The sequence below is a fragment of the Uranotaenia lowii genome, chromosome 2, assembly GCF_029784155.1.
Source record: "Uranotaenia lowii strain MFRU-FL chromosome 2, ASM2978415v1, whole genome shotgun sequence".
Classification (NCBI taxonomy): domain Eukaryota; kingdom Metazoa; phylum Arthropoda; class Insecta; order Diptera; family Culicidae; genus Uranotaenia; species Uranotaenia lowii.
Window position 1 is genome coordinate 127,776,664 of NC_073692.1, and position 19,079 is coordinate 127,795,742.

At 35.1% G+C, this 19,079-nt stretch overlaps 1 long non-coding RNA gene across 1 annotated transcript; it reads left to right on the plus strand.

The window, feature by feature from the left end:
- Window positions 1-12,353: 12,353 nt before the first annotated feature.
- On the plus strand, window positions 12,354-13,892 carry LOC129750052 (uncharacterized). Its single transcript, XR_008738270.1, has 3 exons — window positions 12,354-12,492; window positions 12,607-13,180; window positions 13,261-13,892. It is a non-coding gene; the product is annotated as an uncharacterized LOC129750052 (long non-coding RNA).
- Window positions 13,893-19,079: the final 5,187 nt, after the last annotated feature.

The following is a 19,079-nucleotide window of genomic DNA, read 5'->3' on the forward strand; positions in this document are numbered from 1 at the left end:
TTCATTCAAAATTAATATCACAAATTAAAGCATTAATTTTAAAAATGTTGGAACTGAATTGTTTGATAAATACCGAAGAATAACTTTAACATCGGAAAAGGTGGTCCTTAATTTAAAAGCTCTTATTAACAAAGTGGAACTCAAAAATACAAAAAAAAAACACAAAAATAAACTTTTCATGTTATTAAAAGTCCATATCCTGTGCATTTTAAATTCACTTTTGGCTGTTTAAAAGGCGAGCGAAATAACACCCATTTTTCATAAGTGTTCTATAAAGACTTCTGGACGAACATGAAAAATTCATAGCAGCTCTCAGATAATTTTTGTGCGTTCTAAGCGACTTACAAATTAAGAAAATCATCAAATCAAACTAACGTACTTTCAAATGAAATTCTAACGAACTTTAAAGTTCCATGCGCAATTTCTATGCAAATAGTGTGTTGTTCGAGTTGTGACGCATGTTTTCAGATGAAAAGTAAGGTACACGGAAAATAACAAAAAGGTAAAACTTACCGAGATAGCCAAGGTAAACGATTGGAAAGCCAAAAAGGTAGCTTCTACCTCTTCGAGGTGAAACTCACCTCACAGCGAGGTAAAATTTACCTAAATCGAGGTTGGAAAAAAAGGTACAATTCACCGAGGAAAAAGGTTAATCCAAAAAAGGTAAATCTTACCTCGTAGCGAGGTGAAGTTCACCTGAATTGAGCTGAATAAAAAAGTATAATTCACCTAGAAAAAAAGGTAAAACCAAATAAGGTAAAACTTACCTCGTAGCGAGGTGAAGTTGACCTGGATTGAGCTAAACAAAATGGTACAATTCTTCTCGAAAAAAAGTGACTATTCGCCGAACCCGTTTATTGAGGTTAAGCTGTTTTGTCATTCAGGAACAAGTTTTGCTTTGTGCATAATATGAATATGTGAAAATCGGAATAGAATGGTAAGTGTTTTCTTAGATATCATTTTGTTGTGCTGGTTCTCGTCATAATACATTGCTTTTGTTTCAGATCGACCCATAGAGCTTATAGGTGTATTCCACGTAATCCTCCAGCCGGAAAAGCCGAACCTGACCAGATTAGCCGAACAGAGGAGGTCATGAATGTACGCAACGCAGGAGTATTCAGCGGCCATGGCGGCTCGGAAGAACACGAAGCCGAATTACCAGTCCCTATTTATCTCCAATAAATATAATTTTTGATAGAATTTTGTATTTTTTTAATTCTTATTGAAGAAACCAATCAAACCAACCAGCATTTACCTTTGGGATGGGAATGGGAAAACGGTATTTTTTACTATTTTGCTACGTGAATTGAAAAAAGGTATAATTTACCTTTTTGCTAGGTGAATGAAAAAAAGGTAAAATTTACCTCGAAAGAGGGGTTGAAAAAATTCACCTCGCAAAAAGGTACATTTTACCTTTTTTTTATTTTCCGTGTAACAATAAATCAATGCGAAACTAATTACACTGACCTCTAGTTTCGATCCAGAGCTTTGTTTTGCTAAAAGTTGATGCATCATTTGATGACTACAAATGTTAAAATCTTCATGCGTGCAAAATTTTCAAGTAGGTATAAAAATCATGTACAGGTAAAATTAAAATGGGTATCAAATTTCAATATAAGATGGTTTTAAGTAAACATTCAATGAGTGCTGATTTCGTTTCGTCCGAAAAAAGGGAATTGGAGACCCTCCCTTTTCAGGGCGGAGTCGGAAAGAAAGAAAGAAAATATTTCCATGGTATAATTCGTGAGCACCTCTAGTGGATATATTACATTAAATACCTTACACTTAGATTATTGGTTGACACTTTAGCTAATTTTGCTATTTATATAACTGTACAATTCACAAAAAATATGTGTTTTGCCTGCTTTGATAAGTAGGGAAACATGCTGTATTCCACGTACATTTTGTGTAAAAACTGAGTGAACTCGTTGAAGAAAATTGTTTACTTCAAAAGGTTATGAATTTTTATTACTCAAATCCATTTAGTTGCTTTAAAAACTTGGTTTAAAAAAAACCATATTCAAAGCCACAGAACAAAACTTTGTTGCAAATACGCACCGCTGTACATATATTCAATATTTATGCGCTTAGCAGCCGAACACACCCGGAAGCAGCCGAAGACCGAAAACACACTTATACTTACAGACACTTTGACTGGAAAAAAAATCAAAAGGAAATAATGGGAATTTAAAAAAAAATTGAAAAGTAGATTTTTTGGGCAGAATTCACGCTCAAAAATAGATTTTTTACATTTTGTTCACTTTCAAAGAAAATTGGCCGTTTTGAAAAGTTAATGCGAGCGCATGAGCCGTAATAAAACTTATCCATAAAAAGCATATTTAAGCGAGTTCAGTACGATTTTTAGCATAAAATCATTGTTTAAATTCTACTCTAACGATGTGTCAGAAAATATTGTCTTATTCATTTTTCATTGCTTGATGACACCTTATTGAAAGAAATTTAAATTGAAATTAGATTGAAATTTTAAAATTTAAATTTTAGAAATTTAAAATTTAGATTGAAATGAAGAAAAACCAAAATTGTTAAATTTTCAAGGCAGAGTGGTATTTTAAGGAAAAATTCATACTTGCCATGGCCAAATACAGCATTTAAAACAAATTTGTAATGTTTTGTAGCCTTAAAATGTTGCTGATTCTTCAAAACACGAGTGGCGCGTATTAGACACATGGGACGTTATATGAACTTTCCCCCTTCTTCTTTTCCCAGGTATATGGACCTGAAACTACTTATCTTACGTGAATAAACTCAAATCTGCCATTGGATTTGACCGGAGACAACACAGTAAGGGGTTTTTTGATCTCAATTACCCAGAAATAAGCAATTTTTCTTATCAAAGTAAGGTCATTGTAATTTCCTAAAACTAGCATAAGGGGGGAGTAGGGTCTAACGGGTAAAAGAAACACCATTTTCACGAATTTTGTATGTATTCAAATGTATTCAAATTTTTTGCATTATACAAAGCATTGTTAAAAGAACATTTAGTAATTTTTTCGTAGAAAAATATTGAAAAATCAGCCGGTGACGGAGCATTTTCGAAGATGCCTTTTAGAAAACAGGATTAGCGGTGGACACTATATCTCAACACAGAATCATCTGAAGTCAAAAAACCAGAGCAAAATATTTTTAATAGATATTTTTCTGGACCCCAACGATTTTATTTAACTTAAAAAAAAATTTATGAAATTTTTGTGGCTGTTTGAAGTAAAAACTACTACTAAAATCCGCCATTTTTTAACTGTAAAATCTCCCCAAAGTAAAAAAAACCAAAAAAAAAGAAAATCGTTGGGGTTTGGTATTTTATATGTAGAAAATATGTTCCAAATTTGAAAAGAATCGGTGAAGTAGTTTTCAAATGACGATGTCCACTGACTTTAAAAATGTGCTTTCGAGAAAAACGCGTTTGAAGTTTCAGCTTTAGAATTCTTGCAGTATTAGATAGGCCTGTAATTTCTACAGTTTTGCATCGATTGACTTGAAAACTTGACACAACATTCTTGAAATGTTTTACAATAAGAAAATTTAAAAAAAAATAAAAATCGATTTTTTGAAAGTGTTAGACCCTACTCCCCCCTTAAAGGTTTTTAAATACTTAAAATGATTTGAAACGGACCATCTATAGACAAGGAGATCTCCTTGAGCAATTTGTTTCACTCCCTTCACCCTTAATTTGAATTCAGAGAATCGGTCCATTGGTAAGCGAGATACAGCAATGCAAAGCCAAAATTGGGTGACTTTTTTGAAGTAAGGATTTTTTCTACCGGAAGTTCCGGGATAGCGGCCAAAACTTCCTTTGGACCACCAAAAACTTATACATCCATGTATAGATTTATTCTTGACAATTCCAAATATTATAAGATCAGCCCAATATTTGGAACCTGTCACAAGTTATAAGCATTCTTAATAGAGCTCTTTTTCGGGACTTTTTTCATTCGGAATCAGCTACTCGTGATCTCGTTAAATATTTCGACTTTTTTTAAATATTGAGAAACAAGAATAAATTATCTATACAATGAAGTAAAATTCATCGAAATCGGTCAATATTTTCGACCAGGGGAACTTACGCAAACTCTCAGGTCATATAGACCCGAACAGCCTAATTAAGGATTTTTGTTGAGGGAGCACTTCCGGTGGTCACAGGAAGTTGCCTGATACTACAGATTGTGTATTTCGTGATTTCCCAGGGAAGGTTTTAAAATCAAATTTTTTCGATTTTTTCTCGAAGAGTTATGATGATTTGAATGTGCGCTTCGGGTCATATTCAGGTCATATTCATATCTCACTTGAGCTTGAAACGATTTTAACAAAATGAGCATCAAATTAAATCTTAAAAATGCATTAAACAACGATTAAAATTTCAAATCGGTTGACCACCAAACGCAAAAGTTATTCACTTTTGTATTGAAATTAAGCGTTTCCAAAAATAAATTAATCAAAAAAGCCATTTTTATGAATTTTCATTAAGCTTTTACAATACATCCAAATGTTTCTCAAAAACAGTTTTACTAAAGTTGTTTTTTTTCAAATTCAGTTTCACGAAGCTATGCTTGTTTTTTGCTGCGTAAAAAAGGGCTAATTACACATCACTCAAATGTTTCCGGACAAATCTGATAACTATTTTTGACTTCTGAGAAAAATTTCACATAACATAAAATATATTTTGATATTTCAGGTCATCAAACCTACAGCTTCGAAGTTTTTGGGATTTTAAGTCCATATTTTCAAATTGTGCATTGATTGTTTTCGATGCAGTAAAAGATTTATTGTCATTATTTCTTTCATATCTCTTTAAAAAAAAATCCAAGGTTCCCTTTGGTGTCTTCAGATAAAACTTGTATCATAAATTGAGCAATAAAATGGTACTTTTTGCAAAATATTCGGTGATGCAAACGGTGCTTTTAGACACCAGTCAATAATTATTGACAATTTTTCATGGTAAAGGTAATAATTCAAAATTTTCTAAATATTTTGTTTGAAAAGTCGATAAAATTTCAATGTATTTTGATATACTACTTTATGATTTCAGTTGAGAAATGACAGATTTATGAAGCTTTGAAATATGATTTTATTCTATTAATAAAAAAAAAAACTATCCGAATCGAACTCGAAAATAAAAATTTCTAAAATCTGAAAAAATGTGTTATTAAGTCAGCAGCAACCTTTTAGAATCTCTGTTTTTTAAGCCAATCTGCCATCTTCCACAAAAAGGCCAATTCAAAACAAACAATCCACAGCAGCAGCCTTACAAATCTGCGCTTCATAAGCCAATCCGTCAGTTTCCACCGGTCTTATTCCATCGGAAAACCAAATCAAAACAATCAGCAGCAGCATCCTAAAAAATCTGCGCTTCTAAAGCCAATCCGTCTTTTCCCACCAGATGGCCAAATAAAACAATCAGCAGCAGCAGCCTTAAAGTCTGCGCTCCTAAAGCCAATTCCTTCTTATTCCACCGGAAGGCCAAATCAAAACAATCAGCAGCAGCAGCCTTAAAAGTTTGTGATTTCTAAGCCAATACGTTTTTTTTCCATCGGGTGGCCAAATTAAAACAAACAACCCCAGCAGCAGCCTTAAAAATCTGCGCTTCCTAATCCAGTTCGTCTTTATCCACCGGAAGGTGAAATCAAAACAAACAATTCATAGCAGCAGCCTTTACATTCTGCGCTTTCTAGGCCAATCCGTCATTTTCCACCGCAAGGCCTAATCACAAAGAACAATCTGCAGCAGCAGTTTTAAAAAAATGTGCTTATTAAGCTAATCCGTCTTTTCCACAAGAAAGTCAAATCACACAAACAATCAGCAACAGCCTTTAAAATCTGCGCTCTTTGGGCTTATTATACCAACCACGCCATTGTCGTTATTTTACGATTCTTACGAATCTCAATTCAGAGATTCACGCAGAAACGTCTGTCGCTCACAAGAATAGATCAATGACTGATTTTGTTTTGTTTGTTTTGCCGAGTATTGGCAAAATAACAAACGTTGCTATAGATATTTATTATAATTTATATATCTTCAGTGATGGCGAATAAAACTCATATTTTTACCAAATTTGATTAATCTTCTGCAAATCATTCATCTCATATCTACCCTAGGGATAAATCCAATTTTTAATTTAAGGAAAGATCTTAAGAACTCCGGCGCAAATTGCCAGAAATCCCCATATTTAATCAGGTTTTATAAGGGAAATATAAAGGAAGCTGTAAATAAAAAAAAAATGTATTAACTTATCTTTCACATCAATAGTAATAAACAACTTTATTTATCGCGATCAGACAGTTCTCAATTGTTAAATTTCATGCTAGGAAGCTTAAGTGGTGCAACGAAATTAATTTCAAATTACCGTAATTAAATATGATGAATACATTCTTCCTTCCCCGAACAATTCAAAGGCTGGTACTAGGAAGAAAACAGCAAGCCTATGTATGATTGGTCGGATTCCAACAGGGCCTCACTGAAAATTGCCTGACTGAGGCTTTCCAATAGAAAAACATCAACAGACCTACCGAACAAACTGAAAAAAGACGGGTAATCCATTGGTTTGCTTGCTGCTGTCAGGCAGGTGGAAAACAAAAACTCAAACAAAACTGAATGGTGTTTCAAACAAGGGTTCTTTTCTCAAGTAAAGTGACTAAAGGACGAACAAAAACATGTTTCACAGTCATAGATTTGTTTTTTGAGATTTTTTTTTAACCTTAACCATTCCTGACGAATTATCCTTGATTCTTGGTATTAAAGCAGAGTAAATTATTTATATTCAAATATTAATAAAAAAAACTTTTGTAGTTGAAAGCCCCCAGCTAATGGATCGCTACTGTAATTTATGCTTCAAGAAAAGGTTTGATTGTTGAGCTTTTTTCGAAAGCATTTACCGAGCCCTTCCAAACCACACGCATACGGAAAGAACAACATCCAGGTAAGGTTTATTAGCTGGCAGAAAAGAAAAGATCAGTCCCCAAGCAAAAAAAACATCAGCAGCATCCTTCTCACAAAAGGATGAATTTTGTTGAACGATGATAGAATGATCTTCTTTTATGTATGGAAGGGTTGTTTTGGCTTTTCAGCAGCAGTTCGGTTCCGGGGAAACTGTCTTACTGTTCAATTTTTTGCTACTGTCGTGTTTTCTTTTTATTTTTGCACTGAGCTACTAGGAGGTTTTTTTTCTTCCCTTCTCATTCTCTAAGATAACACACACGGAACCGAAACCCAATCCGTGTAACCATTTGTGATTGACATTTTCTGAAACCGGGGAAAAGGCGGAAAACCGCATCGATGCGTGTTAACTGATAGGAAAGCTTTCAATTTCTCACTCGGCATCAGGATAAAGCGTTCCGAAACATCCCTTCAGTCGATGGAGATTTCATTTTGCAGTTCATTGGTTTTGACATGTATTCTATTCTTTTTTTTTCAATCCTCAACTCATCAGGAAAGCTCGAAGCGGTTTTTGTTTCCATTCAACCGCAGGTTATTTTAAACTGATGAAATTTCAAGGAATTACAATAGGTTGTTTGTTATGTAGATGCTGCAACAATGTTGTTTTCAGTTTTTCTAAGAAACAGAAACAATCATAGTTCAACAAAAATATTATAAATATAATTAAGCGCAATTAGTTTTCATGTAGATGACAAAAAAAGCAATAATCTTCCCGAAATGGCAAAAAATCTGTATGTTTAGCTACACCTTCCTGAAAAAAATAAAATGTGTGAAAATAATTTTAATTTCAACTTATTTGTTCATCATTTTAAATTAAGTTTCGATATCTTCGCAAAGAGAGCAGCAACTGAAGAATTATTTTTTATTTGCCTTTCACCCCTTCAATAAGAGAATGAGCCTCGAACTACCATAGAAAAATTATACGTACCCAAATATTGTCACATTTGGCTCCATTTGCTTAATAAGTTTTCAAACTAAAAAAAAAGTTATTAAGACCCTCCCTTCTCCTTCCCGTGTCTCCTCTGAAAAAAGTAGGGGTCTAAAATGATCATAAAAAACATTTTTTGTACACAAGTAACCTCTTACGTAAAATATGGTTTTATTCCTTGATTAATTCTCAAACTATGCGAATAAACGTGTATGGGAGCCTCCTACCACATCTCCGTCTCCCCCACTGATATATAAGAACATTTCACATACATTTTTCGTCTCAAATACTTTTTCCTATCAAAGTTAGTTTCTTTGTGGTTTTTTTTTATTTTGATAGATTTTAGCTTCTTGAAGTCATTCACCTCTTTGAATTTGCTCGGATAAGTTCAAAAGTTATACAAAAAGTTTTACGGAATTCCCCTTCCTCTTTCCTATCCCTAAACTGGAAGGATGAAACGGTATTCAAATATCCAGAGAATTATTGTTCATACCCCTATAAAAAATTTAGTTCGATCTCCTCGATAAGTTATCGAATTATAGTGATAGAAAAAGTTTTTTTACCCTCTCCTGTAAAATTTGGCTTCATTTTATCCCTCACCCGACCTTGAATTTTTTACCCGTTAAAGTCCCTGAAGTGTCAATTTATCTCTCTTGTTTCTCAACCGATTTTTACAAAATTTACAGTTTTGGAAACCTCGTAATGTAACTTAAATATGTTTTGAGACAATATTCAGCTTCAACTCTTCAGTATTCCGTTTTTCAAAGTCTTTGAAAAAAAAGAAACATGCTTCGGAAAAATACTATAGATCTGATACGGAATGCTAAAAAAAATCCACATAGTGTCCAAGAAAGCTGAAGTTTGAAGTAATACGTTTCACATAAGAATATAATTTTTTAAAACTTTTTTTAAGATCATGACTTCAAGAAATAATATAAAAAACGTTTTTTTAAAATCAAAATGCGTCAAAACTGTTTGAATCACACCAGTTGAATTTTGAAAAGAGGACTGGAAAGTTTACTTGTCATATTTGTGAATTGTATTGCAGCGCTAATGTAATTATACTAGTAGAATCGGTATGAAATTTTCTTTCCGATGAACATAAATTCATTGCGAATATTCTTCAAATCCAGTGCAAACTGCAAGTTAAGTACAAGAAAATGTGAGAATTAAAAAATTAACAAAAAGTTCGAAGAACAGCTACATTTGAAAATTCATCAAACACTCTTTGTTTCGTAACTACAGGTCACTTTTCATTCTTCTTTTAGAAATTTAACTGGTATGACTCAAACAAATTGACGGTTTATTGATTGAAAAGTATGAATTTTACACCACTTGTTTACATTTTATGTGGTGATGATCTTAAAAAAGTTTTAAAAAATGCTCTTACATATGTGCAGCGTATAGCTTCTAACTTTAGTTTTCTTGAACACTAAGTAATTTTTTTTTCAGCATTCCGTAGCTGATCTCTAGTCTTTTTCCGAAGCATGTTTTTTTATTTATTTTATTAGACTTTTAATAACATAAAACTATAAATTTTGTAAATAGTATAGTATAGTATAGTATAGTATAGAATTGTATTGTCTTTTCTTTGGCTTATTTGTATTTTTAATTTGTAAAGTTGGGAACAGTCCGGCCCGGCCCGGTTGCCCGTATTTAAATGAAAAATGCCCAGATTTTGCCCGGATTTATTCACTTTATTTGGCAAATCATTCAAAAAAAGAAAAAAAAAACTCCTTCAAAACGAAAATTTTTGAGAAAGTTTTATAAAAATAATCATGAAAATTTCTTAGAAGCCTAAAATACGATTCAAAATCCGTCGACGAGTTTTGATGCAAAAACATATTTTTTTTAAATTTTTTTTCTTGATTTTTAAGTAGTTTTTGGGTTTAGAGAAAATTTGCCCGGATATTGCCCGGATTGATGGTCGTCACTTTTGAAATCAAATGCCCGGATTTTGCCAGGTTTTTATAAAAAATTGCCCGGTTTGTTCGACCCGGATACGCGCTGAAAAAATTCTGGCAACCCTAGTTATAAATCATAAGAAGTATAAAAAAACCATTCTACAGTGCTTTCTATGGGAAAAGTGAAAATTAAAAAATATCGTAATGAATTCTGGTAACACTGCAGAGAAACACAAACTTTGTGACGTCATCAATTGACTGCTTTATCACCTGATAAATCTACTTGATCGTTGAATATTTTTTATGTTTGTATGTATGTTGGATATCCACCATGGGTGCACGGATTCGCCGCAGTTTCTGCCTTAGTATGTGTTCACATACTTTCTTTAGATGATTAAGTTCTACAAATCTCCAATACAGCTTGTTACCATACCCAGACCCCGTGACTTCGTATTAACTGTTGTGGAGTTGATGTATTGCGTGTGTTGATGTAAGAATATTTTGGAAGAACAAGTCGTCAATAAGTCGACAAGTCGTCCGTGTATATACCTGGTCAGCTGCAAACTGATTGAACTTTCATATTACCTACATAGACCTACATATAAGAGGGAACACATCTTACCTGTCGGCTGCTTATGAGATTCGAACCCTAAAGTTTTCTTGTCGATACCGGGAATCGAACCCAGTATGCCTGGTATACCAAAACCTGACTCACGCCAGCCTATCCGCTAGACTACATTGACTCTCACTTGATAGTTAAATATTTTTACGCTATAAAATTCGGTGTTTTAACGGCTCCGGGAAACATCAAAAATCGACATTGAAACTCGATTAACCAATTTCTAACGGTCGCCAACTGATTTTTAATGATTTTGTGTGGGTCTATGATTTGATTTACTTTGTTCAATTTTAATCACTTCTCCCGAGCAGACTTTGATGCCCAAATCGATAGCAAACTAATGCCAAATTGAGGTGTCAACAGCAAACTGAGAGCATTATTTGCTGTTCATTATTTCGCAATAGCAAGAGAAGGCATCTTTAAGGTCTCAACAATTCCATTTTGATAGCAAGCTGAGACCACAATGAGATGGTAACAGCAAGCTGCTAGCATAATTTGATCTTGAAATAAATTCGATAGCAAAATAAGGCAAGATTGGAGTATCATCAATATCGAAGATAACAAATCTAAGATCAAAATAATACACTCACTACTGTATTAAAAAAATCAAACTTACAATTCACAATAACACATTAATACATAACCTAGTTTGATTCCGTTGCAGCTGTGTTAGCAGTTACTCCCGCACCTCCTGCAGCTGGAGATGCATCACACCCTGGCATCGAAGATAGCTTTTTGACCTACAGCTGCTGGTGGAATCGATTATAGTCACGATTCCCGAAAGATTTCCACCAGATCTGGATATTTCTGTTGCTCGTGGAAACTTCACAGTAGACCCGGATGTTCATACCTACGCTGCGATTCCGGAAAGCCTTCGAACAGAATTGTTTGTGACTCTTGGCCATCTGAAATTTTTCCGAACTGGAGGGAATGGAAATTTCTTTAAGTTAGGTGGTAGCCTTTTTCTGACAGGCAGAAAATTCTAAAATTTCTTTGACTTACCTTGCCATTTGTGCTTCGAAAACTGCTCGGTTTGTAATTTGTACCTCTCCACTAGTACAGCTTGCATGGTTCTGCGAACGTATCCCTGGTTATTCTTAAGAACCCTCCAGAACCGGTAAACGATACCGTCAGATGGTCCGCCACCCCCGATGAGTGGGCTGGAATCGCTTGAGCTGATATTCACCAGAAATATTTCATTCCCGGACAGGATTGTTTTTCTTCTTTTTTCTATACCTGTCATATTTTCAGCGAACACGTATGTTCAGAAAAGCACATTTTTGGGTAATAAAACATCTCAAATTGAAATTTGATTTTAGAAAATTGGGTTTATTCTAAATTTAATTTTTTATGAAAACTACTCGTAAATGTGCATTTAAAAACAAAGTTTAGTTAAAAAGACGTACAGGTTTTATTTGTGTGTTGAAAGCAAACTATTTTACCTTTGTGCAACAAAAAATTATTATTCGTTCGCAATTTATATTTTTTGTAACTTAAAAAAACAAAATGTTTATTGCAAGCTGAAATCAAGTTATATATCTCTTTAAGCGAAGACACTTGTTTCTATTTAACTAACAAGTGTAATTTTTGTTCTTTGCGTTAGATTTCGTTTAATGTTTTCCAGTAGTAGTTTCAGTTTTTGTTGTGTAGAGAAATGATAGATGCACTGGATTTCAATTTCGCACGAATGTCGCAGTTTGAAATGCGCAATCCAATAAGGTGCGCTGCGCGTAATATATTTTACAACATATTTTTCATCCAAGCGAAAAAACAAATTTGAAAAGAACTTACTTTTGAGTAAGTAATATTTATCTCTTTCTTGTGTTTTGACAAACTTGAGTACTATTTTGCAACAGTGTAAAAAACAAAAGTGTTGTGTTGTGATTCAGTCAAAAGTGTCGAATTTTGTTTTGATTGAAAAGCGATAAATATCTGGTTAGTTATTCGCGTTATTCGGTGAGCTGGCACATCTCAAAGCAAAAAAAAGGTTGGTGAAGGAACCAGTTTTCATCTGATCGTTGTTGCCGAAATGTTGAAGAACGTCGACAATATTGTCAAACGAAGAATTCACGCAACGTCGGCTACGGATACAGGTTAGTAGTACAGTACATTTGCGAACAATTAACTGGGTTGGCATGTGTGGCTCAAATGTCCATCAGCACAAAAATTATTGGCTTCTGATGCTGATTTCTTTACTGCTATTCCAGGAATTCCAGAGATTATCCCATAATCGTGCCTTCACAGCAGATGCTCGAAAATCGAAAATCGAAATATTAATGGAGAGGAGGATAACGAAACCAGCTACGTCGGTTTAGCTGATGAGCTATTTCAGTAGTTGAACCCGATTCGACCCGATGATTGAACCCGTGAACCTAAAGCACGATTCATGATGCACTTAGTGTTGCCTAACGAGTGCGGGAAGGCCAAAAGTTGTTGCTGGTTGCGGACTAATATGGAAAATGTACCTATTTTTCTCAGTTCCTGGGAGCATTTGACATTGTCGAATTCGCAGAATCTCGCTGTGAATGCTGCCTAGGGCTAATCGGGTAGCTGCATGCTCAGCTCAATTCATCCCACCCCAAGGAGAAGCATGCCAGCCACAAGTGGTGCTGACTAAATTTACATGAAAAGTTTAGGGATCACATCAAGGGTGGTGCGCTAGAATTCTCAAAATCTCTTTCGCATCGGGAGCCGCTTGTATGGCTGCAAAAATGGCACTGTGTTGCCGTCTCGTCACTTGAAAAGTAATCTGATGCATCTAGTCTAGTGTTCAACTTAAATGTGAGTGAAATCAATCAATTTTATTATCAATTATCAACGCTACAAAAAATTATTGAATTTGAAACAAAACTTTTTTTTAGGTTTCAATTTCGAACGATTCGTTGTTGCGGTGCATCTGCACAGATCGATACCTTCAGTGTTACGGAAACGGAGGAACCCGAACAGGTGTTAGTGGTGGTTGTGCTGGTAAAGGTAGCTTGCTGCCGTTGATAGTAGTAATAGACATGAGAGAACCAAGAGCTGAAGAGCGCTTGCAGATGTAAAGAAGCGAATCGACAATGTGAATCCAGCGAAAACCAATAATCTGCTCTCCCCGGAGCCATCGTTAGCCGTCCTAGACGTTCTGTATGAGTAAGTTTCTATTTTATTTTAAGTTCTCTTTCGCACCCGATGAGGGACATTTGGAGCATTACCCGAACACACTTTAAAAGCAAAATAAGCTATCACGCCCTAAGAGTGAGTGAAATTTGCTCTCAATACACAGAAAAAATTAAAGCAAAATTTTCGTGTTTGGTAAGCAAAGTGATGCACCACTGCACCTCATTTTTCAAAAGATTTGAGAGCATAATGATGGCAAATTCTGCTATAATTGAAGACTATGTGATGCCTTGTATTGACATCATTGTGCTCTCCAAGCTCTCGGAAAACGAGGTGTAGTTCGGGTCTCATTTTTAGCAAAATTTGGTATCACTTTGCTAACCAAGTATGAAAATTTGTGCTCTCATTTTTGCTGTGTACCACCTTATGTCAAGCAAAATGAGAGCAAATTGGGCCCTCAGGGCGTGATAGCAAAATTTGCTATAATTTTGCCATAAAAGTCTGCTCGGGCTAGACTTTGTTTTAATTTCTACGTGATATTAAGCCTACATTTGGTGTTTTTCTCTATTTATTGTTTGTCCTTTCCTAATTATATTATTAAAAATATTTAGTTGAGTTGAAACGTAATTATCTAGCACATCTTTTTAGGTTCTGTTGTACATTCCATTTATTTTAAAACCATAAATCCTCACAATCTCTTATTTTTGTCCAATGTTTGCTATCCTTCATATTTAACATCATCAATCGCATATGTTTCACTAGGAAACAAACATCCTTGGCCATAATATGAATTGTTCCGAAAAGTTTTATATAAATATCAAAATTGAATAAATTCAAACTCTTGTATATTTATAGCCCGAAAAACTTCTGTTGCCCGGAATCTGCGCTGTTCATTTGAGATTCAAGTCTCAAACTGTGTGGAACAGTAGGAAAAAAAAGTGGTGCTGAACATGATCCAAGCAACGGAAACACACCAAAAAAAACAACGCCAAACTGAAAACTTTTCCACCCTTTTCTGGTTTCGCGTCGGCGTTAAAGCGTTTCATCGTTCCCGTGGCGTGGTGCTTTGAGCTTGAGCCGGCAGAGTGCAAGTGTACAAAGTTATTCCATAATGCATTTTGCTGCCGCTTGTTCGCTGTTGGCAAAGTCTTAGAAGGTATACGAGGAAAGCTTGGAACTTGGGTTGAAAAAAAATCCTCTGGCCCTAGCGCTCGACAACGACGGTGGCTTCCATCAGGAGTTTTCCGAGTGCATTTAAATCAGCTGTGCTTTTTTCTGCAATTCAAACTTAAGAGAAAGAGCAAAAAGAAAAGAGAAGCAACAATTTTAACCCTTCTCCTAAGGAATTCCAACAAAGTTGAAGAACACGTTATAAAAACTAGAACTTTATGGTTCCATTCATCGCTGGATTTAGAATAAAAAGGTTCAAATAAATTTTAACGACTTAAACTCGGGATGATTGAAAAGCTTCTTAAGTCACTACGGGGCGAATAACAATGAAGTTTGCAAGCCAGCGGCTTATCCATTGTCTAATTTATTGATTCTGTTTAAGTTTTGTCAAAAGTCGTACCCAACAGAGTTTCCCCCGAAGTTGACAACTAACTGATTGATAAAATTTTAATCCCTCAGCCCGAAAACCTTTTAGTCCCTCATCGTTTTGGCTTTCGGGCACCGAATCCAGACTAAGTCCAGCTAAATGGATTTAAATTTCAATCCATTAAATTTTCAGCAATAATTTATGACAATGTTTGCCTTTGCTGTTTGGGGTATACTTTTGCGATAAGCCGGTTTGTTTTCCGGGTTTTCGAACATCTCTCCTAACCCTTTCTCCATCTTAACCACTTATTGGGTGGTAGAATATCCACCCACCAGCAAATCGACCGAGATCTTCATTTCCCTGGCTTAAGCGGTTTTGGGTAAAGGGTTTCTAGACGGAAAATTCCCTGCCAATCTGATTTCATCTTTTGCGGGTTGCTTTAAAGCCTTTCGGCCGTCCGTCCATCGGTTTCCGAAAAGTGGCTCCAGTTGCTATCAAATTTCCCCTGACGTGTCCCGGAATCGTATGGATAAAGCATTATCTATGGGGCTCGATATCGATTTCGATGGACTAGATCTGACAATGAGCTCCGGGTAATATAAAATAGAAGGATGTGCAATAGATAAAACTATCTGCTAGAATAAGCTTACAAGATTTCTCGATTGTAACCAGACTTGTCCGGATATCTGATAGAAAATTTCGGAAAAGTCCATTCCGGCCAAGTTGCCTGGATTTTGTTTATAAAAGCCCGTATTCTGCTCAGAATTATCACTTTTTTGTAAACCCCAACAAAAAATCGAACTGGATTATTAAAATTGTTTATTTCAACGTTCAAAACCGAAATTTCCCGAGCAAGTTTTATCGAAATAATCATTAGCAGTTTTTTGGAAATCTTAAAACCTTTTCAAAATCTTTTGAAGCGTTTCGATAAAAAAAAAGCGGTTTAGGTTTTTTTCTTGATTTTTGTTGAGTGATTTTTAGGTTTTGACCAAATTTGCCCGGGGGTTAGTACGAGGGTGAAAAAAATAAGGCCGTCGAGATCCAAAGAATATTTAAATAATGTAGTGCCAAGCGCTATATTGGATTGTTTTGTGACGTCACAAAAACGCTTGTATCAATCATTTATATGAGAATGGCAGGCATATAAAAAAAACTCGTTTTAGAACGAAAATGAACTACAACTTCATTTTGATTGTGTTTTAAGGCTTCTATTTCACTTGCATTATGTTTTTTTTATCAATGAATGCAATGTCACCTTAAAGTTAAAACGTGCAAAAATGATGAAAATTCAAGCTTCAAAAAGGTCTAGCTGGTAGTTATTAAGTGTTAAATTGATGTCATGATTTTTATCCAACCGGTTTACCATATACAATTCTTATGTAGAACAATAAACATCAATAATTAATGATTGTTAACCCAATTTACTCAAATGCCAATAAAAGATTGAAGTTCTGTATAAACATTTGTGATTTGATTACTTTATCGTAATGAGGAGCTCAACGGCACCGACTTGAACATTTTCATGGAAGACTTTGAACTAGTTTTAATGTCTTTTGATGGTTTATTCTTTAGAAAAAATGTTCGAAAATGCAACTTTTTGTGTACCGATCTCGAAGAGCAAGAATCCTTCTAGAATAACATGTTTTCAAAATGGAAAAATTTTCAGCAGATTCTCCGAATTATCAACGAAAAAGGCAAGATTCCTGATAAATTAACAGATTTTTCGTGATTTTTATATCTCAGTTTGTACCAATACTAGCAGGGCTGTCTTGGCACTACCTTCTTTAAATATTCCTTGGTCGAGAGAGACACAAACAGCAAATTCGCTCGCCCGGAAGGGACGCAAGTATAATTGCACTGAGCAACAACTTCAAAGTTTTAATCAAATACTACGTGTAAAAATATTAAAATGTGAAATTGATGAAGAGTCATAAATAATTTAAAATATTTAAAAAATATTCCGAAAGACTTTGATCTTAGACTGTAGCGCGGAAAAGGGTTTTGTACACCCAAAATAATAAAGAAATTTTTTCTACGGGATTTTTCACGTAAACTATGATTTTGCTGCATAATATCGATTCTACGTGTGTTTTTAGTAAGCACAGTGTATCAAGGAAGCCTTGGTATTAACTACTTTACTTCAACATAACTGACGCATGAATTTCACGTAATATCTAAGTGGATGATAAATGCCCGTTCTGTTTCATTTGTCTCAGTAAATTCTTATTAGATAAGGGAGTTGTCAGCCAGCTGATTTCGTTAGGTGTTGTGAATATTTTTGTGTCTGATGATTAAATTAAAACTTGAAGTTTTTAAACCTTTTTCGGGAAAACGATTTGCGAATTAGAACTTAATTGGATTCAGCTTTGTCTTCTTGGTAAGTGATAATGATGCTTAGGACTATGAATAATGATTAAATTTTTGTTTTTCATCTTTTGGCAGATGGCTCTGGATGCAAGTTTTCTTTTATTGGACCTGGTGACGATCGCTCGTTTTTCAGGACTCTCCAGATAGGATGTTCAACAGAACACCATTAACGCAACAATGGTAAGTTATTTTTCAATATAATAATTGTTTTTTTAATGTGATTTTTTTTTGCAGCTGAGCTGAGCAGAAAATGAAATGTTTCGATTGTAGTGTAAGTGAGGAAATATATTCAAAATAAAGTTTTTTAATAGTGAAAATTGGTTTTAGTTCAATCATAATAAATAATGGAGCAAATAAAACGACATAGATTTTATTTCAAAACTGAAAACTTTCTCAGTAGCTTCCACAAACACACCGCGTTGAACCTACTAAAATTTCACGTAAATTATAGGTGAGTCCCATTAAGCACAAATTCCTATAAGGACGCGTTTACATATTGATTTCGTTGCATCTACGTGAAAATCAATTGGATAAAAATTATGTAGTTTTTCACGTAGCCACGAAGTGAAGATTATTTTGGGTGTACGTTTTTCATCGGTAGTCAACAAAGTGATGCCAAAAATTCTTTTTTTTTTAATTGTAAGGTTGTAAGGTTGTAAGTATGTACTTTTTGTGTAATAGTTGATTGTTTTTGAATCAGACATTTGTATGAGATTTGATTCGTAAAATTTTATTTTCGACTTTGAATACGTTTTTTTTTTCAAAATTATATTTAAAATATTAAAAAAAAATTATTTTCTGGATCCGTTCGATATAGTGACAAACAAAAACATTAGATTCATGGTGAATATGGTTGAGACATGAGTACTTTCCTGGTTGGGGAATCTAAGAAGTGGTAAGTGACAATTAACTATCGCTAAATAATATAGTTGTATTCTACTGACCTCACAGACGAAACATGAATAAAGATAACTCTATTCCACCACTGAAACCTGCGTTTTCAACAGGTTATGGGCCCAGATGCGTCTGGATAGGAAATTTTCGAGTTAGTTCGAGAAGGGTACTCTCAAGTATTTAATTTGGGGTTAGCAAGTGGAGCCAGCAGCCAGAGGACCACCAAGAAGAGGGCCACCAGCCAGAAGGACCAGGAGGTGCCGCCAGAGGTCGAGCCCGGGAAGGTTCGCGGATCGAGAGGGTTACTCTCGATGCCGTCACGAGCCACGCTGCTGTTAGCATGCGTGAGCTTACGTCCGACGACCGGGAGGAGTCTCTGATCCGCAACCGGGCAGCGCGAAGGTCCGAAGGTCCACCGCGAGGAACACCCTGCAGTAGTTAGTTGAAGCTGCTAGCCGAGTGGGTTACTCTCGTGTTCTGATTGTGCATTGCTGTTAGCATGCTCGAGCACAGCTGGAAGCAGTTGATTGATTGTTGGCAGAGGTTGTGTGGGCTACGGTTAGTCGCCAGCGACTTAAACCGCCCCATGCTGTCAAACCCAGCCAATGCTCGAAGTAATCGAGGAAAGGTATTGATGGCTAAAATAGTTTGTTTTTCTTGGGTTACCAAAAACAGTCTGCCAATAATATTCACCACTCGCAAGCTGAGGCTGGAGAGTGTTTAAAAGCCAAGCGGACTGGAACATCTGAGCAGTGTAGTTGGGAAGTCTATTGTTCCAATTAT